The 9,215-nt window shown below is 41.6% G+C and overlaps 1 long non-coding RNA gene across 1 annotated transcript; it reads right to left on the reverse strand.

Annotated features, from left to right (window-relative positions):
• Positions 1-6,456: 6,456 nt before the first annotated feature.
• On the reverse strand, positions 6,457-9,214 carry LOC111930207 (uncharacterized). The gene is made up of 4 exons (XR_015287956.1): positions 9,142-9,214; positions 8,428-9,063; positions 8,246-8,328; positions 6,457-7,347 (listed from the first exon to the last, which is right to left on the reverse strand). It is a non-coding gene; the product is annotated as an uncharacterized LOC111930207 (long non-coding RNA).
• Position 9,215: the final 1 nt, after the last annotated feature.

Below are 9,215 nucleotides of genomic sequence, written 5' to 3' on the forward strand. Positions count from 1 at the left end.
GATGAAATTTTCCAAGTTGGAATGCCAAATTCTACATCTAGGATGGAATAAGGTCAGACGCAGGTATATATTGGGAGAGTGGCTGGAAAGCAGCCCTGCAGACAGGGACCTGATTGCTAGCAGGCTTAGTGGGAATCAGCAGTATGCCCTGGCATCTTGGGATGCATCAAACACAGCATCACCAGCTGGTCAGTGGAGAAGAAGGTGCTGAGCTCTTCTCTCAGGTATCCAGTGACAGGACATGTGGGAATGGTTTAGAGCTGCACCAGGGAAGGTTTAGTCTGGATATTAGGAAATATTTCTTGGCTGAGAGGGTGGTCAAACACTGGAACAAACTTCCTAGAGAGGTGGTTAATGCCCCAAGCCTGAGAGTATTTAAGTATTTAAGAGGCATTTGGACAATGTCCTTATGTCTTGGTTTTGGAAGTCAGGTGTCTGCTAGGGAGGGCGGGAGCCTCCCTTGGAATGAAAAATGTAGACTCCCTCCCTCCGAATTATTATGATTCTGAAATCAAGGGGCTCTCAGGCAGAGATCTGGGGATAGGAATAACAGTTCTTTACTAGTATGTATAACAAGGCAAAGAAAAAACAATAACTACAGCATTAGCAAGAAAACAGAACCAGGGACCCTGTGACAGCTTTCTCGGCCGAGACTGGAAGGGATGGAGGAGAGGCTTTGCTTCACAAACCCCCTCGGGCAGTCAGTCCCGGTGCTCCTGCAGGGCTCTGAGGAACAGCCGGCTGGAACAGCAGGGATGAGCTGAGATCCTGGGCTGGTGGCTGAGGTGGATCAGCAGCTCCGCGGCGGTGCCTGGCACTGCCACATGTCCCGGCAGGACAGGGGCTGCAAGGCCACCAACGAAGAGGGAAGGAGGAGAAGAAGCAGCAGCTCTGTCTGGGTGATGGCAAAATTCCCTTCTCCCCACCGCAACAGCTCTGTGCCCAAAGTGTCCTTTTCTGAAGCTGAAGAAGCCGCCAAATTGTCCCCACCCTCCCCTTTTCCTGCCCCCTTCACCCCTCGGGCCAGCCAAACTCTTCGTGTTCTTCAAGTACCCACCAAGTACCCGCAGTTAGGTTTTCCCCCAACTAATGGGTAAAAATTCCACAGGCAAGCCAGAACTAAAAGAAGGACACCTAACCCCCAACACCTTAGTACCAGGCTTTAACGTGGCCGGCCATGAACTGGTCAGGCAGTTATATTACAGGCTCATTGTAAGTTCCTTCCATATGAAATAATCTATTTTATCAAATTTATGTTCCCCAAATCTTAGAAGTTCTTCATCAATCAGAAGTTCCATCAAGTTTTTCCTTGCTTGTTCCCATCTGAAAGATGAACAAAATAACAAGGAAAATAGAGAATGATAACTGGGCTGCTGAGCTGCACAAGAATTATTTCATTCTAATAGTGCTGTCAATAAAAGTTCCCCTTTTCCCCATCTGACCCAGGATTCATTTTAAGCAATTTGTTCTGTTGAAACTAGGTTTCAGAATTAGCCAAAAATACTAAGATACCCAGAACATTTTTCCACCCAAGTTATATATAGCCTGTATTGTACAATCTTTGTGGTTCTTCAAAACCTGAATTTCAAATGAGCTATTAGGAAATACCAGCATATGCACTGATGCCAACTAACGCTTGCACCTGTCTCTCAAGGCAGTGTTAAAAAATATCCTTAACTACAGCAATTTAAGCACTGCTTACTGCCTTGCTCTTAAAAAAGAACCTCACAGAAGCATCTCAAGATGGACAAAGGACAGCTCACGACTAAGTCTTCAGAAGGTGCCCCATTGAATCATTCACTGAAGTGACCTGCACTTCAGGATTGCATCCCACTGGAAGGTACCTTCACCTGCAATGTGCAGACATGGTGCAGAAGGAAGCCACGAGTTGTCATTGAAAATTGAACAGTTGCAGAGCATCAGCAACCTGTGATGGAAGGGATGAATATGCCATGACCAATGTCCATTAATCTAAGGCAAAGGATGTGGAAGTTTGACAGTGTGGTTGAACATTAGAAGTGAAGTATGCTATGAGCAAATTAATCACCATTCTGATTGCATGCAGCCGCAGAGCTAGCAATCTGACTCCTTAAAGCTGTTATGTGAAAGGGCAGATTAGGTTTTAAGAGTGACTTATGTAAGTTTTATGTTGCATTCTCCTATGGCTCCTTCTAGCCCAGTACTCTTAGTATCAGGAAAGAGTAAACATACAGTGATAGTTTCCCAGGATACTTACAGTTTTACCTTTTATCCAAAACCTAAACTAATGATGCTAGATAAGGAAAACATGATGAAAGGCTAGGTAAGTTGTCATAAACCTTTTGCCTATAAACTGATTTTGCCAGCATGACTCATCTTTGACAACACATAGAGTCAGAAGGAAAACAGGCAACAGCCTCCAGCAGCAACTACATGGCAGTTCTAATGTTTGCTTGTTTCTATTCCTGGTTTCATCCTTTTTACCTCTTTGCATTTCTTAAAAACGAGATTCACTTAATAAATTATAAAAAGAATTTAATATAAACAAAAGACAATTAGGAGACAAAAGAAATAAAGAAAAGGGTTAAAACGGCCGGGTGCCCTGGTGGTTTGCCAGGAACACACCTGGTATCTCAGGAACACTCCTTTTATCCCATCCTTGCTGTGAGGGGTTAATGCATATTCAAGCATGTCCCCTCCCTGGTTCCACCTTCTTGGATCATGTTATTTTCTGCTGGTCACCATAATTTTTGCTGGTCATCATTATTCTAGCTGGTCAGCATTATTTTGGAGTTTTGGTTTCCTTTTTGCTGCACATGGTCACTTGTTGATAACAGCCTGGGCCCCTCATCCTTCCCCTGAGGGCAGCTGGTCTTCATATCTTCTGATAACAGTTTGGGTTCTATTGTTCTCCTGATAACAACTTGGGCCCCAGTGTCCTTGCCCTCTGGGGTTTCTTTGCCTTGTACCTAGGAAATCTTTTTTAAACCTAAGACTTGTTAGCAAAAAAGTACATACATAGCTAAAAAGTATTTAATATATAATATTCATCTGCGAAAGCCAATATCACAATACAAATTTATAACACATTGATCTATGGAATCAGATAGCAGCAGTGAGTTCATCACCTGAACATTTTATGGTTAAACCTTAACTCATAGACTCATGGACTTCTGTCTTATGGAAAGTATCTCTCAAGCTGTCAAATTTTCTATATTTTTTTCAGCACACATCTTTAGGCAGAATTGCAGTATTTATTTTGGTAGTACACAGATAGGCAACCCACATTTTACAATAGGCAGAAGTTTCAGAGTGTGAGGATACCCAGAAAGCAAGATTAGGGATGTAAGCACTAACAACAACCAGCTGTCTGCTCACTGTGCAGCTCTTTAGGCTGCTAGAGCCCAACCGGTACACAACCTCTGCCCCCAGGGAAGTCAAACGTGAAGTAACAGTATCAAACTTCCACAAACTTTATTAAAGGTTACTTCAACAGGTGATTTTTAAAGTATTATAAGAACATCATCAGTGAACATCAGCACACTGCTACACTCTAAATGGTGTGTTAATTATATTAGTATACTTATTGTAAGAATAAACTGTTGCAGCCACTGGCCAAAACCAGGGATATTATTTTTCAAATTATGCAGGCAGGATTCCATGTAAACCAGAGTTCTTAATTCTACTGCTGCATTTTTTGTGCAGACTTTCACTTGTGCATCCAGGCTGTTTCCATTTTAACAACACTGAGAAGCTGTCTCTGGGAAGTGCTTCACAGAAAGCATTTGTGACAATTTATTCAGAAGTACCTGCCAGTTATTTTTCCAGCAGTACAGAGTAGAAGACAAGACAGTTTAATTCCACAATATCAGGTACACAACAAGGTACCCAAAATCAGACTACGTCAGTCACTTACTTCCATTAGAAGTAGGATTCAGGCCAAGGAATCAGAGTAATTTAATCTCCAAGCCTAGAGAACTATCAGTGCAAGGAAAGCAGGCATGGCAGCTCATACCAAGAGAACAGAACAATGACTGCAATTCTGTGTACCTTGGAGCCTAGTGTGGGTAGTTCTGGTTAATTATTTCCACTGTTTCTGTTACATGTTCTAGCCAGTACCTTCGGGAGTGCTGGTGGGAATTTTCAGCTCTACCTTTTTCATACAGTTAAGAGTTAACACTGACTGATATTTGATCTGAAATGAAATAACATAATTTTTAAGGGCAAAAGGCCAAACTAAGATAAGAAAGTAACTGAGAGAAACCTGTGCTATAAAAAGCTTACTACATAGTCCAGGTTAGGGCTTTGAGGAGTTACTACAGGCAGTCATATCTATGACATGAGAAGTTAGCATATATGCAAGCACAAGTCATACATAACTATGTAAAACATATCTATGCCCATTATGAAGGATCATAGCCATTGTGTTACTTTCTTCTCTCAAAAGGCTCTTAATTCTCCTGCTAGTCACATATTAACCAGCACCAGGGCCAGCACCAGCAAAATCAGATTTTTGTGATTACTTGGGCTGTTCCCTCATTTTCAGCTCTGCTTTTACCAGAAGCTGTTTCCCAGTGCTGGATGCCTATATTTGTACCTATTTCTACACTTGTGCAAGGGGCAGAAAGAACAAAGAACATAATGCACAAGCTGACCTGGCTCCTGCTTAAGTCACAGTAGCCTCAGGTTGTTCCAAGTTTGATCAAGAACAGCTAATACACCTTTAAAAAAAAAAAAAGCACATTAAACCTGCTGCTATTATTGGGTAGTAACTACCTTTTAAAATGTGTCTACACAAGGTTCTATCAGCCTTGCCTGCAGTTTCTTTCCAGCTAGAACAAAGCCACAACATTTACACGGTTCAACAACTGTCACGTTCTAGTCATGTTGACCTTCTCTGAGAGAATGCCCTGAAGTTTCTCTTGGTTAAATTTTTGTCCCCAACCAGAATACCTTTGAAGTTTACCTGTGTATCCAAGACACTGAAGGACACTGTACTAGTAAAAGAGACAGTCTGAGACACAGTGGCAGCCATGCATGACTTGATGCATGAACTGTCTGATTCAAATGCCTACAGACTAGAGCATGACCCCAACTCTATTATTTGACAAAAAAACCTGTCTATTTAAAAAAGTGAACGGCAGCACTACTTTTTGTCATTATGATGCTCAATGAACCAAAAGGTTTCACCTTAAAATATTACATGCACTAAAAAGAGTGCACCCTAATTTCCAGGCTTGGCTAGGGAAGGGAAAAGATTGTTGCAAAGACAAAACTAACAGACAGATCACACTAACCCTTGTTTTTTCTTTTTTTTTTACTCCTGTACTTTGGTATTTGAATTGTTAAATATAAAAGTGAACGGACAGTGAAATAGCTGAGACACTTATCATCTCAGCTGTGGAGAATATGCAAACAGCAGACTACTGTAAAATGACCAAAGTATATATTTTACATAAAAGGAGATGTGGATGTCCTATCCTAACAAAGCTGGGCTGGGGCTCTGAGCAACCTGGTCTAATGCAAGGTTTCTCTAGAACAAGATGATCTTTAAGGTACCTTCCAATCCAAACCATTCTATGATTCTATTTTCTCTCCCACTACCCCAGTAAATGCAACTAACTTTTCTTTAGCCTATACTGGCCTTGCACTGTTGTCACCATTCTCTAAGAACAGAATGAGCTGATTTTGGATCTGTGCCTGTATAGGTATACATCTGTATATATGTCAGAGTAGGAACCACACAACCAGATCAGTGCCTGAGAGGCAGCACAAACCCAAAGAGCAATAGTCTTACTGAGCTTCGGGTTATCTATCACATCATGTACATTTCAGGAACAAGTATAAGATTAAAATAGTCATCAAGAGGAGTGCTCATTGGCTGAAGTATTTTGATTTCTCCAAAAGGTCAGTTGTGCTTCTCAGCCACTTTTACAGTTGGTAAGAGCTACAGGATAAACATTTTGGAAAGCAGGCCAGTTTCCTTCCCATGTCTGCAGATAACAAGCTCTGTACCTACCTTTCTGTTACCATTGTTCTCTCAAATACATCCTGTTCTGATACTGACAAACCAACAGATAAGAATCTCTGGGAAAAATGTTGTCTGACAAAGACTAAGTACATTGCTTGGCTAATATCCACATTACCTCAGAGGGAATATTTTGGGCTATCTGAGGCCCTGAGATGGCTCTCTAAGGAAACACAGGGAGAACTCCATGGGCTACAATTCTGCTTGTTTGTTCAACAGCTTAAAGTGCACCTGAGCAAGCAAGACAACCAAACCTAACACAGAAGTCAAAACATTATTAAAATGTCCATGCTGGTGAAATGTGAAAGAGAAATAGTTCATGCAATACCCTCTGCCTCTGCTCAGAAAATTAACAGCTGCATATGAAGCAACTCCTTAATTTAGCGTGCATGGTTCTTACAAAAGATCCAGAAGCTACCCAACAATAAGCTTATTTTCCACAAAAAAGCTCTTATCTCAGATAAAATTTCACATTTATTCTGAAAATATAAGGTGAAAGCAGAACCTGAACAAATGTTTGCTGCAAAGATCAGCAACAGTCTTAAGGTAAACTGGAGTTCAAAGTACAAAGAATGAAGCACCTGACCGGAGCCTAAGAACCATACAAATGAAATATCTGTAAGTCTTTACCCTGAATCAGTAATATTTGATTCATTAGTTAGGTACTGTAATTGGAGGGCAATTATACAAACTCACCAATATGAAAAAACAGTTGCATCACTGAAACTTTACTGTAGTCAAACAGAAGTTATCAAAATAATAAAAAATGGTGACATCACAGGACCATAAGGAAGAATAAACTATTCAAATATGTTCTTGTGAGAAGACTCAAAGCAAATCCATCTAGGAGCATGGGTCTGCAGGGGTTTGAAATATATTTTTACTAGCTTTCCCAAGACACACTTATAAATGTTTTGAGAGCCTCTATATGACTCTAACTTCCCTGTGCAATTGTTCTGGAACTGTTCTACCACAGGTGAAATGCTCATAGGAAATTCTCCCTGAAACCACATGCTGACAAGGAAACAAACCAAGGAAATTCTTCTACCTAGAAATACTACTGGGAAAGAAAAAACAGAAACCAAAACCAAAACCAACCAACCAAAACCAAAACAAACAAATAAACAAAAAAAGACAGGGAGAATAATTGTAAACAATACCTTGGAGGAACCTTTTACCTTGTAAGAAGCTTTGTTCTTCCAAGAAGCCTTGGAAGAACCACCTTGTTCACCTCTTCAGAGCTGAGGAAAACGAACTTGGCACAATTGAGTTTGGAAATCAGAATTATACTCAATGTAAGTTGTGGTTCCCCCAGCAAGTACATCCCATCCCTTCTCCTCCTGTGAAAGGAAGGAAGCATTTCAATACACTCAAAAAGCATTGCTGTTCCTTTCCCTGAATTGGGTTAATTCAATGACAGAAACAATTTATATTCTAGTGCTGAAAAGCAATGTTTGGACACTTGTTAAAGACTAGGTAAGTCTAATGACTAAATCATCCCACCAGAAACAAAGTCAGTATTGAACTACAACTAATTAATTTTCAGATTATTACATATAGAATAAAGCAAGTGCATGAAAAAAGGCAGAATGGAGTAAGTTAATCACTTGGTAAGTCCAGTAGATGCCTTCTAGCTAATTGCCCCTCAGCACTTTGCTCCTGTCTCCAAAGCAAAGCAGATGCCAATAGAAATACACAGGACCTTTATACATTAGAAATGTTTTTCTTAAATAATCCCATATTTATGCCATTAGTAAAGGAGGTTCAGATAAATAGATCATTTAATAGAGATGCTTTTGCCTGTGTGAATAAAAGTAAGACCAAGTTAACATGAACTTTAAGCACTGAACTTCACAGCAGAGTCCAGAGTCTTGCACATGTACAACATATACAATGAACTTGCCTTCAGGATGTAAACAGAGGGCACTCTTGTCTCAACTGATTACCTTTGGAGTAGTTACTTTCATTAGCAGTCTCATTGGACATTACCCATTGTTATTTAACCAGTAAGCTTTAATGCAATACAGTCCCAAGACCTTCCCAAAGTGAGTTATTATTTCACTTATAGATGATTGGGGAACAACAGCTGTGTGATTCATACACCATTCTAATTCCTACTGACTTAAGGACAAAAAATGAAACTGAATAATTCAGATGTGACCCAAAAAAGGATTTAAAATGCTGAACTATAGGTGGGCATGACCCCCCTGCCCCAAAATGCAGTAAAGTAAGCCTCACCATTGACTATTCCATGACCAAAAAATTATCCTTAATCTTGGAGTGCTTCTGCCAGTTTCCAAGTTCTTCACTGACATGAAGGACTGGGAAAAAAAATGCAGACATACATCAGGTTCCGCACTTTGGGGTAAAAGCTTATCATTACCACTGACCTGCTGGAAAGCAGCTCTTCAGAGAAAGACCTGAGGGTCCTCGTGGACAACAAGCTGCCCATGAGCCCAGGCAGTGCCCCTGTGGCTGAGAGCACCAGTGGTGTCCTGGGGAAGAGCATTGTCAGCAGATTGAGGAGGTTGATTCTGCTCCTCTACTCAGCCCTGGTGGGACTGCATCAGAAGTGGTGTGTTCAGTTCTTTATTCCTCAGTACAAGAGACGTGGAGCTCCTGGAGCAACCAGAGGAGTGCAACAAGGATGAATAGTCAACTGGAGCATCTCTCTTATGAGGAAAGGCTGAGGTAGCTGTTCAGCCTCGAGTGTGGGCTTCTTCAATGTCTATCAGTATCTGAAGGGAGGGTGTCAGAGGATGGAGCCAGGCTCTGCTTGGTGGTGCTAAGCAACAGGACAAGAGGCAATGGGAATAACTTGATGCACGGGAAGTTCCAACTCCACACGAGGAAAAACTGTATTGTGTGGGTGACCATGCACTGGAACAGGTTGCCCAGGGAAGTTGTGGAGTCTCCCTCATTTGAGATATTCAAGAATCATCTGGATGGGATCCTGTGTCATGTGCTGTAGGATGAGTTTGGACCAGCTGACCCGCTGCGGTTCCTTCCAACCTCAGCCGTTCTGGGATATTGCGATTTGCAAAACAAGGCAAGACCTAGGACGGGGCGCCGCAATTAACTTGGGGAAGAAAGAAACAGCACTACTTACTTCGGTTTTTTTACCACTTACTTACCCGCTTTCCCGCTGCGCAGCTCTCCACACGCCTGCGCGGGGCCCGTGGGCGGCCCGCCTGTGTGAGGGGCGGGC

The sequence above is a fragment of the Cyanistes caeruleus genome, chromosome 6 (assembly GCF_971803275.1).
Source record: "Cyanistes caeruleus chromosome 6, bCyaCae1.hap1.1, whole genome shotgun sequence".
Taxonomy (NCBI): domain Eukaryota; kingdom Metazoa; phylum Chordata; class Aves; order Passeriformes; family Paridae; genus Cyanistes; species Cyanistes caeruleus.